Below are 17,359 nucleotides of genomic sequence, written 5' to 3' on the forward strand. Positions count from 1 at the left end.
CACTTTACCCCGCGCTCATGGTTCAGTCCTGCACTCGGGCTCAGCAGAGAGCCCAGGCCCAGAGATAAACCCCAGGTGAGGCCCGACCAGGTGAGGTCATGAGGTGGAAAGATTGTCTGCTGCTGGAGGGTCTCGAGCCCGCTCTCCGGGGTTCATTTGTTGTTGTTGTTGCATCGATGGATGATTATTTTGTTTCAATAATGCTCATTGGCCCTCACTGCTGGAGTTGGGTCGCTCTTTTCAAAGCCTCAGCAAACGGTGATATTTTGTCTGTGTGATGAGAAGATCGACTTGAATTCCGTTTTTGTCTTTCCCCAGAGTAAAGGGGGGCCGCCCCGTCAACTGAAAGTGAAAGAACGCACTCCCAGTCAGCACCGACTGCGCCTCATTGCACCTGTCCTGGGCCTGCACAGCATCATCTGATGAGGCTAAAACTCCCTCCAAATATGCCTCAAGCTCACTAGGGCCTCAGTAACCAGGCAGCGGTCAGCCAATGCCCATCAGGTAAACAAGCATTGGCATCGCCAGTAGATCTCGCCTTTGGGACCTTATAAGTGTTTAGATATCCAGCACAATATCCTTGGTGCAACAACATCAACTGCTGCATGGCGAAACATGTATAAGGTCCCAAAGGCGCTACCTATTAGCTATGCCAATGCTTGTTTTTATTGGTTCCTGTTTGTGCCTTTTAGAGATGCAAGCTTCTGTTTCGTCATCGAGTCTAACTACTCCCGCATTTTGTTGATCTAGGTCATGGGTACTCCTAAACATTTTCTCGGGGCCGCAAAGTTTGGTCTATGGTGTGACCGAGGCCCGCATTGATGCCAGCGGGGTGTAAAGTCTGGGATGGGGAAACAAAGCATGTATATCTAGTGGCTGCCTTTAAGAAGGAAGGTGTTCCTAAAGTTAAAGGCCTAGTTACTTCATTTTCCTAACTGCAATTAACCTTTAAATAAGTGTTTGCTGTATATGTACGTTTCTTTTTCATGTTAGTTCTGAGTCGAGTAAACAGCAGCCCAGTGCTGCTGCTGCCCAGGGGTCCGCAAGTAAAGACCTGAAGGGCTTTAAGCGGCCCCCGGGCCGTACTTTGAGTATCACTGATCTAGATCCTCCCGGCGACCTCCCCAGCTACATGTGTATTTCCATGTTCTTCGAAAAGGGGTTGCAGTTGAGCAGACAGGCTCGTCAAGTCTACAAGGAAGTGTGAGTGTGACGAGGCTGGTGTATTTATTCACCACTTAACTAATCAGTCTCCTGTCTCTCCGTCCTCACGTAAGTCACAATTTGTGACACATTTGCTATTTTAAGGATTGTAATAACATCACTTTTGTATATTTAAGTCCATACAGATACTGAAAACAGCAAACCGCAAGTACAAAAATGAAAAGTACAGGGGGCACGAGCTGTAAACAAAACAAAAAATAGGTTCCAGAGGGGCAGGGTTTGTGTTGGACTTTGGCCCTTAGGGCAGGTTCACCCCTAGACTTTTTGCTTGAAATGGTGACCTGGAGATGGTGATTTTTGGATTCTGCGCACTTTCACTGTGTCCCAGTGGAAAGTGCGTGCGCACTCTGAGTGCATGTGCTGAGCTAGGCCTGCCCGCCCATAGGAATGCATGGGGAATGTATGTGTCCCTGGTAGTTCCTGATGCGTGGGGTGTACAGGCTTGAGTCTGGTATGTGTGAACTCGTGTGAGTGAATGCTGCGCAACGGTGTATGCAGCATGTATGTGTCTAGTAGCGAAGCGCCATTTCTAGACATGGCTGTACGTGTGCTGTGAGGGTGCTGGCGTGTGATTGGCTGGAGCTGGCTGGCATGCCAGGCTCCAGGAAGTCTGGATGGGTCTGCCCGGTGGTGAGTGGGAGATTAGCATGAGTGATGTGTGGGAGGAGTGTACCTGTGTCCTGGATGGGCTGGGTTTTCCCCACACAATGCTGGCTCCGCCCCCCTGTGGTGTGTCTAATGACCCAAGCCCTGCCAGTGAATAGAGAGGGTGGTTGAGGTAAACAGAGTACTCAAGAACCAGCTGCGACTGGTTCCGCCCCCACTCTGCACCTTCAGACAAAGGAATGCACTGTATAAAAATGGGGCTGTGTCCCCACAGATGTTGTTCTCTTCCAGGATCCTGAGGGGGCTGTTGCTGCTGCTGGGCCAGAGGACCGCCACTTGGGGTGTCTCCCTGCCTGGAGACCCAGTGTGCTGGCTCTGGGCCCAGCCTTGCCCCCCGTGCCTTGCTGAAGGACCTTTTTTTACTGGACTTTGTTGTCCTATAGCGTCTGGGGGCGCTGTACTGGATTGATAGCGCTGGGAGCGCTTTGCTTTCCCCTTCTAGCGCTTACGAGCGCTTTATTTTGCATTTAGCGCTGAGGGGCGCTTTACTTTTGGAAAGCAGGTGCCCACCCTGCGTGTTGTGGTGTGTTTGCGGCTGCCCACGCCGCACCTGTGGCCGTTTTTATTGTCCCGAGCGAGTGCCTACCTCGCGTTATTTTAAAAATGCCGTTCTGCTCGTGAAAAATCACCGCCGCAGCCCTGGTGCGCGGAGAAGCCGAGGAGACGCCGAAAGAACCACCGCTGACGTCACCCGGGAGCCGCGCTGCCATTGGTTCAGGCTGCGGGAGGCTCGCCGGGCGACCTGTGCGGTGATTGGGCAGAGGAGTGAGGAAGAAACCAGGAAGCGGACGGGAGGCCACCCCGCGCTCCTGCCGAGAAGAGGAAGGAACCGTCCTCCGGCGAGGCTCTCCCGAGGAGAGAGCCCTGCCACCGCCCCCAGAAGAGCCCAGCAGAGAGGAGCCGACGCCACGAGGAGCCGCCGCCTCAGACAGCCGGTGAGTGCGGGCGGGCTCCGGGTCGCTCCTATGCCCAGAGGAGTGCAGTGGGCAGGTTGGTGTGCTTAGAGCGGCCCCGTTGGCAGCGGGCCGCTCCCATGACCTCGGGGGCACCCCTAGATTGAGCCTGAGAGGTTCTTGGGCCCAATTATTGATTCTGAGTCCCCCGAGCGGGACTCCAACGAGTGGGGCATATATTGCTTTAGAGCCCACGAGGCTCCATCCCCGCAATTTGTTGCAGAGCCCAGAGAGAGGCTCGGTGCCAGTTCTTTTTGCTTCGAGCCCAGAGAGGCTCAGGGGGTCATCCTGTCTGCTCAGAGCCACGAAGGCTCGTGGGGGCATCAGTTGTTTTGAAGAGCCCAGAGAGGCTCTTGAGTCCCACATTGTTGGATTAAGGAGCCCAGAGAGGCTCAGGGGCAGCCCATTTGTTCTTAGAGCCCAGTGAGGCTCTGGAGGGCCACATTTATTTCTTCGGGCCCGGAGAGAGGCTCCAGGCGCCAAAGTGGTTGTGAAGGGGCCAGAGAGGCTCTTGAGCCCCCACTGTTGTTCTTGAGCCCTGGCAGGCTCAAACATTGTTGCACCAGTTGCCCAGCACTTTGTGGGCAACTGCTACGTTTAGGACCCTGACACTTTGGACACAGGGCGTCCTAGCCCCAACAAGGCCAGAGGGCCTAGGGACAGTCACAGGTGGTGACTTACGTGAGTTCGGCGCAATTGTACTTTCTATGCACCTCTGAATGTATTGTTTATGCGTCATGTGCCTTTACACCTCTGAATGAATGTTATGCATTGCATCATGTGTTTTCCTCTTACACCCCTACAGGTATTGTAATACATAGGTGGTTGTTTTCTCCCTAGGACAGGTGGTGCTAGTGAGGTCCTGGTTACCAGTAATTACTGGTTGTGTGCTATTTTGTGCCATATTCTAGGTACTAAGTGCTATTTCTGAAAGTGCTATTTCTGATTCCTGACAGTGGTCCAGGTGGCCCTGTCTTGTAAATATCCCCCCTGTAAATTCTGCCCGTGCCTCTGGCACATTGTAAAGTGTGTGTTTTATCTAATGTGTTTTTGGTGTAATACAAAGGCTATTTTTATATAACCTTGTGTGGAGTTTCCTTTGTGGTGGGCCTTTGGGTGTTGTTGCTGGGGTGCGTGCGCAAATACTTAGCCTACATCGCCTCCAAGTTTAGCCTTGCTGCTCGCGCCACGTTACCTAGAGGGTGAGTAGGGGTTATCTTGGCGTGTAACTCCCTTGCCCTGACTTGGGTGTGGTGGTCTCTGACTGACTTTGGCGAAAGCCCTGGCCAGCCGGGGATCCCATTTCCAACATTGGCGGCAAGCGGCGGGATAAGGATTTGTGTTTGCCTTGTACCTTAGTAGCGGCTGGCTGCACCACAAAACTCTGCATTTTAGATGACCACATTTTAAGGGGATTGTTTTTTTTTTGGAAGTTTCATATTTTCTTCTCCTGAAGGTAGCATTGTGCAATTGTGTCCAGTGCATTTGTTCCCCTGCCCCGCGCCCAGAGTCTGGTACCTGTGTCACTTGTGGTCAGGTTGAGAAGTCAGGGGTGGTAGAAACTGCCTTACTAGTCCGAGGGGGGGTTGTGTGTGGATGAATGGTGTGTGGCACTAGGCAAGTGAGTGTGAGTTCTCTGGGGTAGAGAGCTTGCTGAATACCTTGTGAATTGTGTACTCCTGTGTTAGCTCAGACCCCTAGGTTCCCTGTGTGATCTCTTCACTAGAACGTCCGCCAGAATGGTGCCTGCTTTTGATGTCTGTGATCTGTTTAGATACAGTATGGGAGAGTTGGTAAGGTTCTGTGAAGAGAGAGACATAGGGGTGGATGAGTTAGACACTCAGTCCGAACTTAGGAGCAGCCTGATCCTATGGCAAAAGTGTCAGTGGGACCTTGAGCGCAGTGAGGAAAGGGCCCGGGCTTCACACCAGGAGGGTGGTGGGTCTGTGGGGAGCCCTGAAGATTCAGAAGAGGAGGAAGAAAATGATAGCACAGGGACGCCAGCAGATAGTGAGGACCCCATAGATAGGGAGTCCCTTGCTGGGTCCAGCATAGGAGGCAGCGCCTCATCCCTTTCCCTGTCCCCAGAGGAGCTGGAAGATAGGAGGAGAGAAAGGGAGCACCAGCTGGCTTTAGAGAGGCTCAGGTTGGAGCATGCCCAGGCTATGGCACAGCTGGGCATTAGAAAGCAACAGCTAGAGACCGAGAGGGTCTTAGCGCAGGAAAGGATAGAGGAGGCTGAGAGGGCCTCCACCAGAGGCGAAGTAGCTCTGGAGGGTAGACTATCCCCTGCGCGCAGTGTTGAGTTTCTGGATCCCCCAGGGAGGGTTGGGTCCAGTGGTGGCAGCTATTTAGATTCCAGTGTAGGAAATCCCAGTCCCAGTTCCCCCAGTCTGGTACCTGTTTCCCAAGAGGAGGAGTATAGGTTGAAATTCAGGGGCAGTAGGAAGCTGCCTCACCAGTCGTGGGAGAAGTTTGAGGATGAATGTTGTGGAGCACTGTGGGCTTGGGTAGAGGTTCACACTGACTCTGATTTTGAAGTCTTGTTTGATCTTATTGTCAAAGAGCAGGTGCTCAGTGGTTGTTCGCCAGAGTTGCGCCAACACCTGTTGCAAGTTGGATTTACTGATACAGAGTTACTGGCAAGGGAAGCCGACCGCTGGGAAAGGGCCAGAGGTTCTCTAGAGTCATTGGTGAGTGACTCCAAAAGTAGTGGTTCAGGGATCTTCCAGCCCAGCGTGGTGGAGGAGGCTCAGTGTAGCCCAGCTAGGTCCCAGGATAGCGAGGAGGGTGTAGGGGCTCACTGCCTGGCTCAGTGGAGCAGGAGTGAGGGGGAGACCAAGGTTCCCCAGACGCCCGAAGCCCTGCCTCAGGACTTGGATGGTTTCTTGAGGGAACACCAGGTTGGGGACCTAGGCTGTCCTGTTAGTCCACTTGAGGAGGATCTCCTAGTGAGTAGAGGACCTGGAGTGTCTGTAACCAGAGCTCCTGTGGTTCTAGAGTCTGGCAGTACCGCTCCGGTAGGGAGGGTACAGGAGTCCAGAGTGAGGAGTGATTGGGGGAGTTCCCCAGTGGAAGGACCAGTGGGTCAGGGACTACCCAGTTGGGCTAGGTTCCCGTGTAGTGACCATGGTGACACCACTTCTGGTCTGGGGGATCGTCACGCACTGTCAGGTGGACAGAGGGCGGGAGATCTGCGCCAGACAGACAGTCACGCAACAGATGTGACATTTGTTAGCCTCAGGGGGATTGCGAGTGAATCCCCAGAAGTCCTGGAGTGCCAGGCAATTGTTCCACCGAAGGTTCTAGACCAGAGGTTGGGAGGCCAGGTTCAGGATCAGCCTGACCTGAAGGGTAGGACGACTGTAACCAGTGTCCTGACCGGTTCTTCTTCCAGAGGAACTTCTCCAGGTGGGAGAGGGCAGACCTCTGGAAGGGGGTGCAGAGGGTGGGAGAGCCCACCTCTGACCCCGGTGCAACCTGAGTGGATAAGTCCTGGGTTGGAATGGCGTTCTAGGGGTACCCCTCGCAGAGGGAGGAGGAACCCTAGGAGAAGAGGTAGGGGGAGGAGAGCCTTCCCCGAGACTCCTGGTCCGCCTGAGGTTGTAGGCCCTCGGCTGGAGTACCAGTGGCAGTCTAGTCCTGTCTTGCAGACAGGAAGAGTGGAAAATGGCTCCTATGTGCCAGGGGTTACTACCCCCCGCTCTGCGAATTGGCATGGACCCGTGGCACCTGGGTGGCCCAGGGCCTGGTCCTGGCCGCGGACAACTTGGGAGTACCAGTGGGGTAGCCCAGTTGGTCCAGACAGTGTGTTGAGAAGGAATCCCATGGGTTCACCGTGGCATAGAACAGGAGGGTGTCCCTGCAGTTGCGGGCCCGCGTCCGTGTTCTATCGCCCCAAGCAGGGAAGTCCATCACGGTGGTGATTGGTCTCCCCTGCGTTTTGGCTGGAAGGGGGTTATGTTGGACTTTGGCCCTTAGGGCAGGTTCACCCCTAGACTTTTTGCTTGAAATGGTGACCTGGAGATGGTGATTTTTGGATTCTGCGCACTTTCACTGTGTCCCAGTGGAAAGTGCGTGCGCACTCTGAGTGCATGTGCTGAGCTAGGCCTGCCCGCCCATAGGAATGCATGGGGAATGTATGTGTCCCTGGTAGTTCCTGATGCGTGGGGTGTACAGGCTTGAGTCTGGTATGTGTGAACTCGTGTGAGTGAATGCTGCGCAACGGTGTATGCAGCATGTATGTGTCTAGTAGCGAAGCGCCATTTCTAGACATGGCTGTACGTGTGCTGTGAGGGTGCTGGCGTGTGATTGGCTGGAGCTGGCTGGCATGCCAGGCTCCAGGAAGTCTGGATGGGTCTGCCCGGTGGTGAGTGGGAGATTAGCATGAGTGATGTGTGGGAGGAGTGTACCTGTGTCCTGGATGGGCTGGGTTTTCCCCACACAATGCTGGCTCCGCCCCCCTGTGGTGTGTCTAATGACCCAAGCCCTGCCAGTGAATAGAGAGGGTGGTTGAGGTAAACAGAGTACTCAAGAACCAGCTGCGACTGGTTCCGCCCCCACTCTGCACCTTCAGACAAAGGAATGCACTGTATAAAAATGGGGCTGTGTCCCCACAGATGTTGTTCTCTTCCAGGATCCTGAGGGGGCTGTTGCTGCTGCTGGGCCAGAGGACCGCCACTTGGGGTGTCTCCCTGCCTGGAGACCCAGTGTGCTGGCTCTGGGCCCAGCCTTGCCCCCCGTGCCTTGCTGAAGGACCTTTTTTTACTGGACTTTGTTGTCCTATAGCGTCTGGGGGCGCTGTACTGGATTGATAGCGCTGGGAGCGCTTTGCTTTCCCCTTCTAGCGCTTACGAGCGCTTTATTTTGCATTTAGCGCTGAGGGGCGCTTTACTTTTGGAAAGCAGGTGCCCACCCTGCGTGTTGTGGTGTGTTTGCGGCTGCCCACGCCGCACCTGTGGCCGTTTTTATTGTCCCGAGCGAGTGCCTACCTCGCGTTATTTTAAAAATGCCGTTCTGCTCGTGAAAAATCACCGCCGCAGCCCTGGTGCGCGGAGAAGCCGAGGAGACGCCGAAAGAACCACCGCTGACGTCACCCGGGAGCCGCGCTGCCATTGGTTCAGGCTGCGGGAGGCTCGCCGGGCGACCTGTGCGGTGATTGGGCAGAGGAGTGAGGAAGAAACCAGGAAGCGGACGGGAGGCCACCCCGCGCTCCTGCCGAGAAGAGGAAGGAACCGTCCTCCGGCGAGGCTCTCCCGAGGAGAGAGCCCTGCCACCGCCCCCAGAAGAGCCCAGCAGAGAGGAGCCGACGCCACGAGGAGCCGCCGCCTCAGACAGCCGGTGAGTGCGGGCGGGCTCCGGGTCGCTCCTATGCCCAGAGGAGTGCAGTGGGCAGGTTGGTGTGCTTAGAGCGGCCCCGTTGGCAGCGGGCCGCTCCCATGACCTCGGGGGCACCCCTAGATTGAGCCTGAGAGGTTCTTGGGCCCAATTATTGATTCTGAGTCCCCCGAGCGGGACTCCAACGAGTGGGGCATATATTGCTTTAGAGCCCACGAGGCTCCATCCCCGCAATTTGTTGCAGAGCCCAGAGAGAGGCTCGGTGCCAGTTCTTTTTGCTTCGAGCCCAGAGAGGCTCAGGGGGTCATCCTGTCTGCTCAGAGCCACGAAGGCTCGTGGGGGCATCAGTTGTTTTGAAGAGCCCAGAGAGGCTCTTGAGTCCCACATTGTTGGATTAAGGAGCCCAGAGAGGCTCAGGGGCAGCCCATTTGTTCTTAGAGCCCAGTGAGGCTCTGGAGGGCCACATTTATTTCTTCGGGCCCGGAGAGAGGCTCCAGGCGCCAAAGTGGTTGTGAAGGGGCCAGAGAGGCTCTTGAGCCCCCACTGTTGTTCTTGAGCCCTGGCAGGCTCAAACATTGTTGCACCAGTTGCCCAGCACTTTGTGGGCAACTGCTACGTTTAGGACCCTGACACTTTGGACACAGGGCGTCCTAGCCCCAACAAGGCCAGAGGGCCTAGGGACAGTCACAGGTGGTGACTTACGTGAGTTCGGCGCAATTGTACTTTCTATGCACCTCTGAATGTATTGTTTATGCGTCATGTGCCTTTACACCTCTGAATGAATGTTATGCATTGCATCATGTGTTTTCCTCTTACACCCCTACAGGTATTGTAATACATAGGTGGTTGTTTTCTCCCTAGGACAGGTGGTGCTAGTGAGGTCCTGGTTACCAGTAATTACTGGTTGTGTGCTATTTTGTGCCATATTCTAGGTACTAAGTGCTATTTCTGAAAGTGCTATTTCTGATTCCTGACAGTGGTCCAGGTGGCCCTGTCTTGTAAATATCCCCCCCTGTAAATTCTGCCCGTGCCTCTGGCACATTGTAAAGTGTGTGTTTTATCTAATGTGTTTTTGGTGTAATACAAAGGCTATTTTTATATAACCTTGTGTGGAGTTTCCTTTGTGGTGGGCCTTTGGGTGTTGTTGCTGGGGTGCGTGCGCAAATACTTAGCCTACATCGCCTCCAAGTTTAGCCTTGCTGCTCGCGCCACGTTACCTAGAGGGTGAGTAGGGGTTATCTTGGCGTGTAACTCCCTTGCCCTGACTTGGGTGTGGTGGTCTCTGACTGACTTTGGCGAAAGCCCTGGCCAGCCGGGGATCCCATTTCCAACAGTTTGCAAATTAGCATAGGCAGTGTGCAGTAATGTCACAGAGAGGGACATTGCAAGTCTAATATGCCTCTCTTTAATGGTAATGAACCGTGATTCACGTATTATAAGCACGCACTTGAGCAGTGTATACCCTCATGTACATAAATAAAGAAGGCTTAAATGTATTTTGGTACAACAATGTGGGAGAGTTTTAATGAAACGTGGGGGAACATGTTAACATTGACTTTTATTGGGCAGAGCAAGTTTCCAGTGGGAGAAAGCTAAAATATTGTAATGCATGATATAGAATGAATATAGTGCTCTCTGAATCTGACTTGCATATCTATGTACTTTTTTTACTGCATTGCACAGATATTCTATGCAGTAGTCTATTATTATTTTCCTTTTGCATGATAGCGTTTATTACAGTTAGCTTATAGATGCCACTTCTTCAGCTATTCACTAATGGTGAGCATTTTTATTTTGTTGCCCGTAAATATTCTCTATCTCAGTGCGACTCTGGTAGTTGGCAGCCCACTAGCGATTCATTTGATGTTTACTAAATACCAGGCAGTTGGGGTAAACCTGCTACTTGCTACCAAATGGGTGTTTGGACCCACAACAAACTGGAACAAGCATTTGCAATGCATTTGGTCTCACATTTACGTAAGTTTGGGCTATTGGCATTGTAAATGACAATGCCTTTTATTTATGTTTTGGGTTTCAAAACATAAATAAAATGCTTTGTCATTTACAATCCCAATAGCTTAAACTCGTGTAAATGCGCAACCTGTTGCATTGCAAATGCTTGCTATCTTCAGTCTCATGGTCTTTTTAGTAACATTAGAAAACTTAAATTTGAAGCTTTTGTGTGGGCTCTTATGGCCTAGGGCGCTGTACACACAACCATACATTTCTAATTCGTTGTCAACAAAGTTTGAATTTGAATGATTCTGCCCAGGTTTAACCAAAAGCTGTCAGTTACTGAAACATTTTGCATAGTGTATTTTCCTGTCAACAAATAAACATGTGTGTGGCATAAATGCCTCAGTGGCCGCTTACTTCTTTGAAGTACTATTGTCCTTATAGTAAAGTCAGAAAATACGAAGGTCCCCCTACTGGGAGGGGAACAAACCAGTGCACAGCAAAAGGACCGTAGTCTTATTCCATGAACATTATAATCAAAGAAGTCTGTGTGAAAGATTTCAAAGTTTTTAATCCTTTCATGAAGAATATTCTTGCATATTCGTGTTCAGCCAAAAGCGTGTCACTACACGCAATATGATCCAACTATTATAATCCAAAAAACAAAGTCCCGATGCATTTCGGGCAAAAGCCCTTTCTCAAGGGAATGCTCCACAAGAAGAAATAAACATAACCAGGATCAATCAACTGTAAAAGATACAAACGATCGAATGCAGGCATGCATAAACCGGATTTAAGTGACTAAAGTAGCTCGTGACAACAATTGCAATGATGTGTAAAATATCCCGGAGATTACCGCGTCTAACGGCCATATCGGAAGTTGTGCAAAGGTCGGTAAGGCGTGGTGAACAGACCACCCGTGGTAGCGTGTGAAGAAAATAAAAATAAAGAGCGTGTCCTGGACGGTACCAAACCGAAGTGTGTAACGGCAAAAGACAGACATGCCAGGGTGTGCGGGAGAGTTCCCACCGGGTTACTTACATGCTGGGATTCTACGGGGTGCCTCGCGGCGTGACAGCGGGGTAGTGTTACTGAGAACGGGGAGTGCTCCTCATAGTTAGCTGCCAACAGTGGACACAAACAAGGGACATAGTGCAAAGAGTAGGTGAACAAGGAAAACGGACTGTAGAGTGTGATAACAACGTCGCCATTTTGGAAAGGTGCAGTGTGACATGTGAGTGGATGTACACTGAGGTGATAGATGATGTGTACAAATGACAGTGATATGTAAATATTACAGATAGCAAAGAAATTCAATTCGATCGTTCAGCCCATTGGGCGCCATCGTGGAGAGGAAACGGATCCAGAAATTTTCACGCTTTAACAAAGTGTTCTTGTTGTTAAAAGTTATTGGTACTTGTTCCAAGATCAGGAATTTGAGTTGAGCAACAGAATGTCTCAATTCAGCAAAATGGGCAGCCACAGTGGATTTTAAATTGTTGGTGCGAATGTTGCTTTTGTGTTCTAAAATCCGGGTGCGGATTTTTCTTTCAGTGTGTCCCACGTAACATTTACCACACGGACACTTCAACAAATAAATGACATTGTTCGAGTTGCAAGTGGCATTTACTTTGAGCTTGATGGGATGCCCTTTCATGGGATGGCACATAACGTTGCCAGTGATACAGTTGTTACAATTAGAACAGTTATAACATGGTCTCAGTCCTTTGTACTCCTTGTGTGTGTCTTCTTGGTTTGGTTTAGTCAGGATTTCTTTGAGGTTTCTACCTCGTGTGAATGCAAAAATTGGAGGTTGGTTAAACAAACCCTTGAAGTCTGGTTCCAGGGTCAGGATAGACCAATGTTTTCGGATAATAGATTGAAAGCGGTTGGACGTTTTAGAATATTTCGAAACTACAACCAGGCGTTCAGATTCAGATTTAGGTTTGGGTTGCAATAAGGCAGTTCTGTTTTTTTTGTCACTTCTTGCCATGGCGAGATCCAATATTGGTGTAGGGTATCCTCTTGCTTTCAACCTGTCAAGTGTGTGTTGCATTTGTACTTTGCATTCATCTTTGTCTGAAACTATACGTTGATCCGTAGTAGTTGTGCATAAGGTAGATTGTTCTTCAGGCCGGGGCGATGGAAGCTGCTGTAGTGAAGGGTAGAGTTTCTATCGGTAGGTTTCCGATAGACGGTGGTTGACCAATCTCCTTGTCTCCTGTGGATTTCTACATCCAGGTAATGTATTGTGCTTTCATCATGTTCCCATGTGAATTGGATTCTTTGGTTGAATTGGTTCCACGTTTCCAGAAAGGCATTCAACGTGTCTGCATTGCCCTCCCATAGTATGAAGATGTCATCTATGAAGCGTAGGTACAGTCGTCCGTGTTCTTGCCAGCTGTTTTGGTTCAAGATGTGAGATTCCTCGAATTGTTTCATATAAATATTCGCGTAGCATGGAGCTGCCGAATTGCCCATGGCAGTGCCATTAAGTTGCAAAATCCATTTGTCTTTGACTGAAAAATAACTGTGATATAGTGTGAATATTGTCAATTGCATGAGGAACACTTTGAAGTCTGCATCCAAATCAGACGAGGATAACACTTCTTCAATAGATTCAATGCCTCCATCATGTGGAATGGAGGTGTAAAGTGAACAGACGTCCACCGTACACATGATGAGTTGGTTGTTCCTGAGCTGGTTCATGATAGGTTCAATTTTTAATAAAAAGTCGGTGGTGTCTTTGACATGTGATTTGGTAGCTAAAACAAAAGGTTGCAAGTATTTGTCCAAAAATTTGCCTACATTTTCGTGTAGGCTGCCTCGAGTCGACACAATGGGTCGAAACGGAGGGTGTGTTGGATGCTTATGCATTTTAGGAAGCATATACAGTGCAGGAGGTCTGGGATTAGATGGTGTCAAAAATCTGCGAGTCTTGTCATTGATGGTTCCTTGATCAAATGCTGTCTGAATGATGAGTGACAAATCCTGTGCGTACTCCTTAGTCGGATCTTCGAGTAGAAAATCATAAGTGTTTTGATCATTGATGTGTAAGTCTACTTGTTGGTCATAAAAGCTGGTGTCCATGATGACCAGGGCACCACCTTTATCAGCATTCTGACAAGTTATCGTCGGGTCGTCGGCCAGTTTCTGGAGGATATTTCTCTCCTTCCGGGTAAGGTTACCACGTTTGACTGTTGTTTGAAAAGGCAGGTTCAAGATTTCTTGTTTAATCAGGTTCTCAAAGGCATCAATGATCTTATGGCTTTGTGGTGCCAAGAATGTACTGTGGGGTCTCAATCCTCGTAGCATGTCTTCTTCTTGTGTTGTAACAGGAGTGATGTTAGCAAAATAATTTCTGAGACGGATGTTGCGAATCAATTTAAATGCGCTGACTTCCAGTTCCAGAGTGTTAATGACAGTAGTAGGCACAAGGATTGGCCCTTTTGAAGGGTATTGATTTCTTCGCTGGTTAGAGTGGTAGAAGATATGTTTATTACCAGGTTGTCTTGAACCTTCAACGTCTGGTTTTTCTGTTCTTCTTGGTTTGCGGAGGCGTTTTTTCTGCAACTTCGGCGGGTTTTGCCCCCCCGGGATCTTTCTGTTGTTCCAGGCCTGACTCTAAAAAATGAACCGAGGAGTCTGTAGAAGTGCTTGGTGTTTGTGATTCAGAATTAGGAGTTGCACGAGTTGGTCTTGATCTGCTGTCGTCTTCTGACGATGATGTTTCAGTGGCAGATGCAGGATTGTAAGGTTTATTAGAGCGTCGGCGGGCATACACCTCTGCCCAGGTGTACACCTCGCCGAGCTTATAATCTATAGTGTCCCTCTTGAACTTACGCAGTTTTCTCTCCTGGGTCTCTCGAGTGTGTTTCTCGAGTTGAATCTTGATATCATCCAACATTTTTTTCAGGTCATCTGCGGTGAGTGTCTCGGTCAGCTCCTCTTTTATATTGGTGATTTCCTGAGATAGTTCTTCCAAAGATTTGGAGAGTTCCTCGACGATCAGCAGGATCAAGTCGAGGGAACACTTATTCAGTATAGCGTACCAGCGTTCCACAAATTTAACATTGTTTTTACATAAAAGCGGTTTGAGTGGGACACGAAGGCCCCGGGGTATCCGTTGCACTCGATGGTACCGTATCAGGGTACTTGCATGTAGTTTCTGGTTTGACTCTTTCTTTAAAAGGTAGAGCAATTGTTTGAGATTGCTTTCCGCGCTGCGGGTGTTACCAGCAGCGGTGGCTTCTTCCTGAATTAAACTGTAAATTTTATCAGCATCATCAGTTGTGTAGGCAAAGGTGGAAGCTTTCTGATCAGTCATCCCTGAGACTGTATCAAAATTCATTTTGAAGCGCGTGCTGAGATCCTAGGGCAGAGTAAGTAGAAATCAAAGATGAGTGGGAGCTCGCACAGCGTTGATGAGATTTGTGGGTTGTAAAGAGTTGTAGCGTGCCACTGGATAGAGACACTGTCTGGCCAAGCAGTGTGAGCACAAAGCTAGAAAATACGAAGGTCCCCCTACTGGGAGGGGAACAAACCAGTGCACAGCAAAAGGACCGTAGTCTTATTCCATGAACATTATAATCAAAGAAGTCTGTGTGAAAGATTTCAAAGTTTTTAATCCTTTCATGAAGAATATTCTTGCATATTCGTGTTCAGCCAAAAGCGTGTCACTACACGCAATATGATCCAACTATTATAATCCAAAAAACAAAGTCCCGATGCATTTCGGGCAAAAGCCCTTTCTCAAGGGAATGCTCTACAAGAAGAAATAAACATAACCAGGATCAATCAACTGTAAAAGATACAAACGATCGAATGCAGGCATGCATAAACCGGATTTAAGTGACTAAAGTAGCTCGTGACAACAATTGCAATGATGTGTAAAATATCCCGGAGATTACCGCGTCTAACGGCCATATCGGAAGTTGTGCAAAGGTCGGTAAGGCGTGGTGAACAGACCACCCGTGGTAGCGTGTGAAGAAAATAAAAATAAAGAGCGTGTCCTGGACGGTACCAAACCGAAGTGTGTAACGGCAAAAGACAGACATGCCAGGGTGTGCGGGAGAGTTCCCACCGGGTTACTTACATGCTGGGATTCTACGGGGTGCCTCGCGGCGTGACAGCGGGGTAGTGTTACTGAGAACGGGGAGTGCTCCTCATAGTTAGCTGCCAACAGTGGACACAAACAAGGGACATAGTGCAAAGAGTAGGTGAACAAGGAAAACGGACTGTAGAGTGTGATAACAACGTCGCCATTTTGGAAAGGTGCAGTGTGACATGTGAGTGGATGTACACTGAGGTGATAGATGATGTGTACAAATGACAGTGATATGTAAATATTACAGATAGCAAAGAAATTCAATTCGATCGTTCAGCCCATTGGGCGCCATCGTGGAGAGGAAACGGATCCAGAAATTTTCACGCTTTAACAAAGTGTTCTTGTTGTTAAAAGTTATTGGTACTTGTTCCAAGATCAGGAATTTGAGTTGAGCAACAGAATGTCTCAATTCAGCAAAATGGGCAGCCACAGTGGATTTTAAATTGTTGGTGCGAATGTTGCTTTTGTGTTCTAAAATCCGGGTGCGGATTTTTCTTTCAGTGTGTCCCACGTAACATTTACCACACGGACACTTCAACAAATAAATGACATTGTTCGAGTTGCAAGTGGCATTTACTTTGAGCTTGATGGGATGCCCTTTCATGGGATGGCACATAACGTTGCCAGTGATACAGTTGTTACAATTAGAACAGTTATAACATGGTCTCAGTCCTTTGTACTCCTTGTGTGTGTCTTCTTGGTTTGGTTTAGTCAGGATTTCTTTGAGGTTTCTACCTCGTGTGAATGCAAAAATTGGAGGTTGGTTAAACAAACCCTTGAAGTCTGGTTCCAGGGTCAGGATAGACCAATGTTTTCGGATAATAGATTGAAAGCGGTTGGACGTTTTAGAATATTTCTAAACTACAACCAGGCGTTCAGATTCAGATTTAGGTTTGGGTTGCAATAAGGCAGTTCTGTTTTTTTTGTCACTTCTTGCCATGGCGAGATCCAATATTGGTGTAGGGTATCCTCTTGCTTTCAACCTGTCAAGTGTGTGTTGCATTTGTACTTTGCATTCATCTTTGTCTGAAACTATACGTTTGATCCGTAGTAGTTGTGCATAAGGTAGATTGTTCTTCAGGCCGGGGCGATGGAAGCTGCTGTAGTGAAGGGTAGAGTTTCTATCGGTAGGTTTCCAATAGACGGTGGTTGACCAATCTCCTTGTCTCCTGTGGATTTCTACATCCAGGTAATGTATTGTGCTTTCATCATGTTCCCATGTGAATTGGATTCTTTGGTTGAATTGGTTCCACGTTTCCAGAAAGGCATTCAACGTGTCTGCATTGCCCTCCCATAGTATGAAGATGTCATCTATGAAGCGTAGGTACAGTCGTCCGTGTTCTTGCCAGCTGTTTTGGTTCAAGATGTGAGATTCCTCGAATTGTTTCATATAAATATTCGCGTAGCTTGGAGCTGCCGAATTGCCCATTGCCATACGGTCCTTTTGCTGTGCACTGGTTTATTCCCCTCCCAGTAGGGGGACCTTCGTATTTTCTAGCTTTGTGCTCACACTGCTTGGCCAGACAGTGTCTCTATCCAGTGGCACGCTACAACTCTTTACAACCCACAAATCTCATCAATGCTGTGCGAGCTCCCACTCATCTTTGACTTATAGTAAAGTCCCCAATTTAATTATATTCAAATGGCATTAGATTTATGGAATTCCCCCTTCTCACCCCACAACAGAACCAATCCTATGGATTACCTAGATACCTGTGTGTGTGGTTTGATTGCCACAGTTGTCCTTGAGGACTCCGGTTCTGGTGTGCATTACTGGGTCAAAGGTGAAGATGGACATATACTGTTTGAAGAAGTTATGTCCAGTGGTCCTTTTGGCAGCGGCTATAAACCACTCGCGCCTCATTGTCCCATGCTCCACTGGCATCCCACTGATTTTTCATGGAAGATTAAATCTGCCCCTATAAGTGTATCCCGCCCGTGGGATCTATTGAAAGCCAATGGCCTGTTAAATTAAACCACGCGAGCTACCGGGGCAGAACCCACAGATGGCCGCCGCGGTGCGTGCATCTGCGGCGCGGCGGCCGTGCTCTCAGGGCTTCTACGCGCTTGGTTTCTTGGCCTCCAGGTGTAATATTACTGTAGCACCAAGGCCGCA

At 49.3% G+C, this 17,359-nt stretch overlaps 1 long non-coding RNA gene across 1 annotated transcript in view; it reads left to right on the forward strand.

The window, feature by feature from the left end:
* Positions 1–9: 9 nt before the first annotated feature.
* Positions 10–17,359, forward strand: part of LOC144767795 (uncharacterized) — a 49,534-nt gene continuing 32,184 nt past the window's right edge. Inside the window, exon 1 of the long non-coding RNA XR_013598345.1 lies at positions 10–75. This is a non-coding gene — a long non-coding RNA (uncharacterized LOC144767795). The remainder of the gene's footprint in view (positions 76–17,359) is intronic.

This window comes from Lissotriton helveticus, chromosome 1_1 (genome assembly GCF_964261635.1).
Source record: "Lissotriton helveticus chromosome 1_1, aLisHel1.1, whole genome shotgun sequence".
Classification (NCBI taxonomy): domain Eukaryota; kingdom Metazoa; phylum Chordata; class Amphibia; order Caudata; family Salamandridae; genus Lissotriton; species Lissotriton helveticus.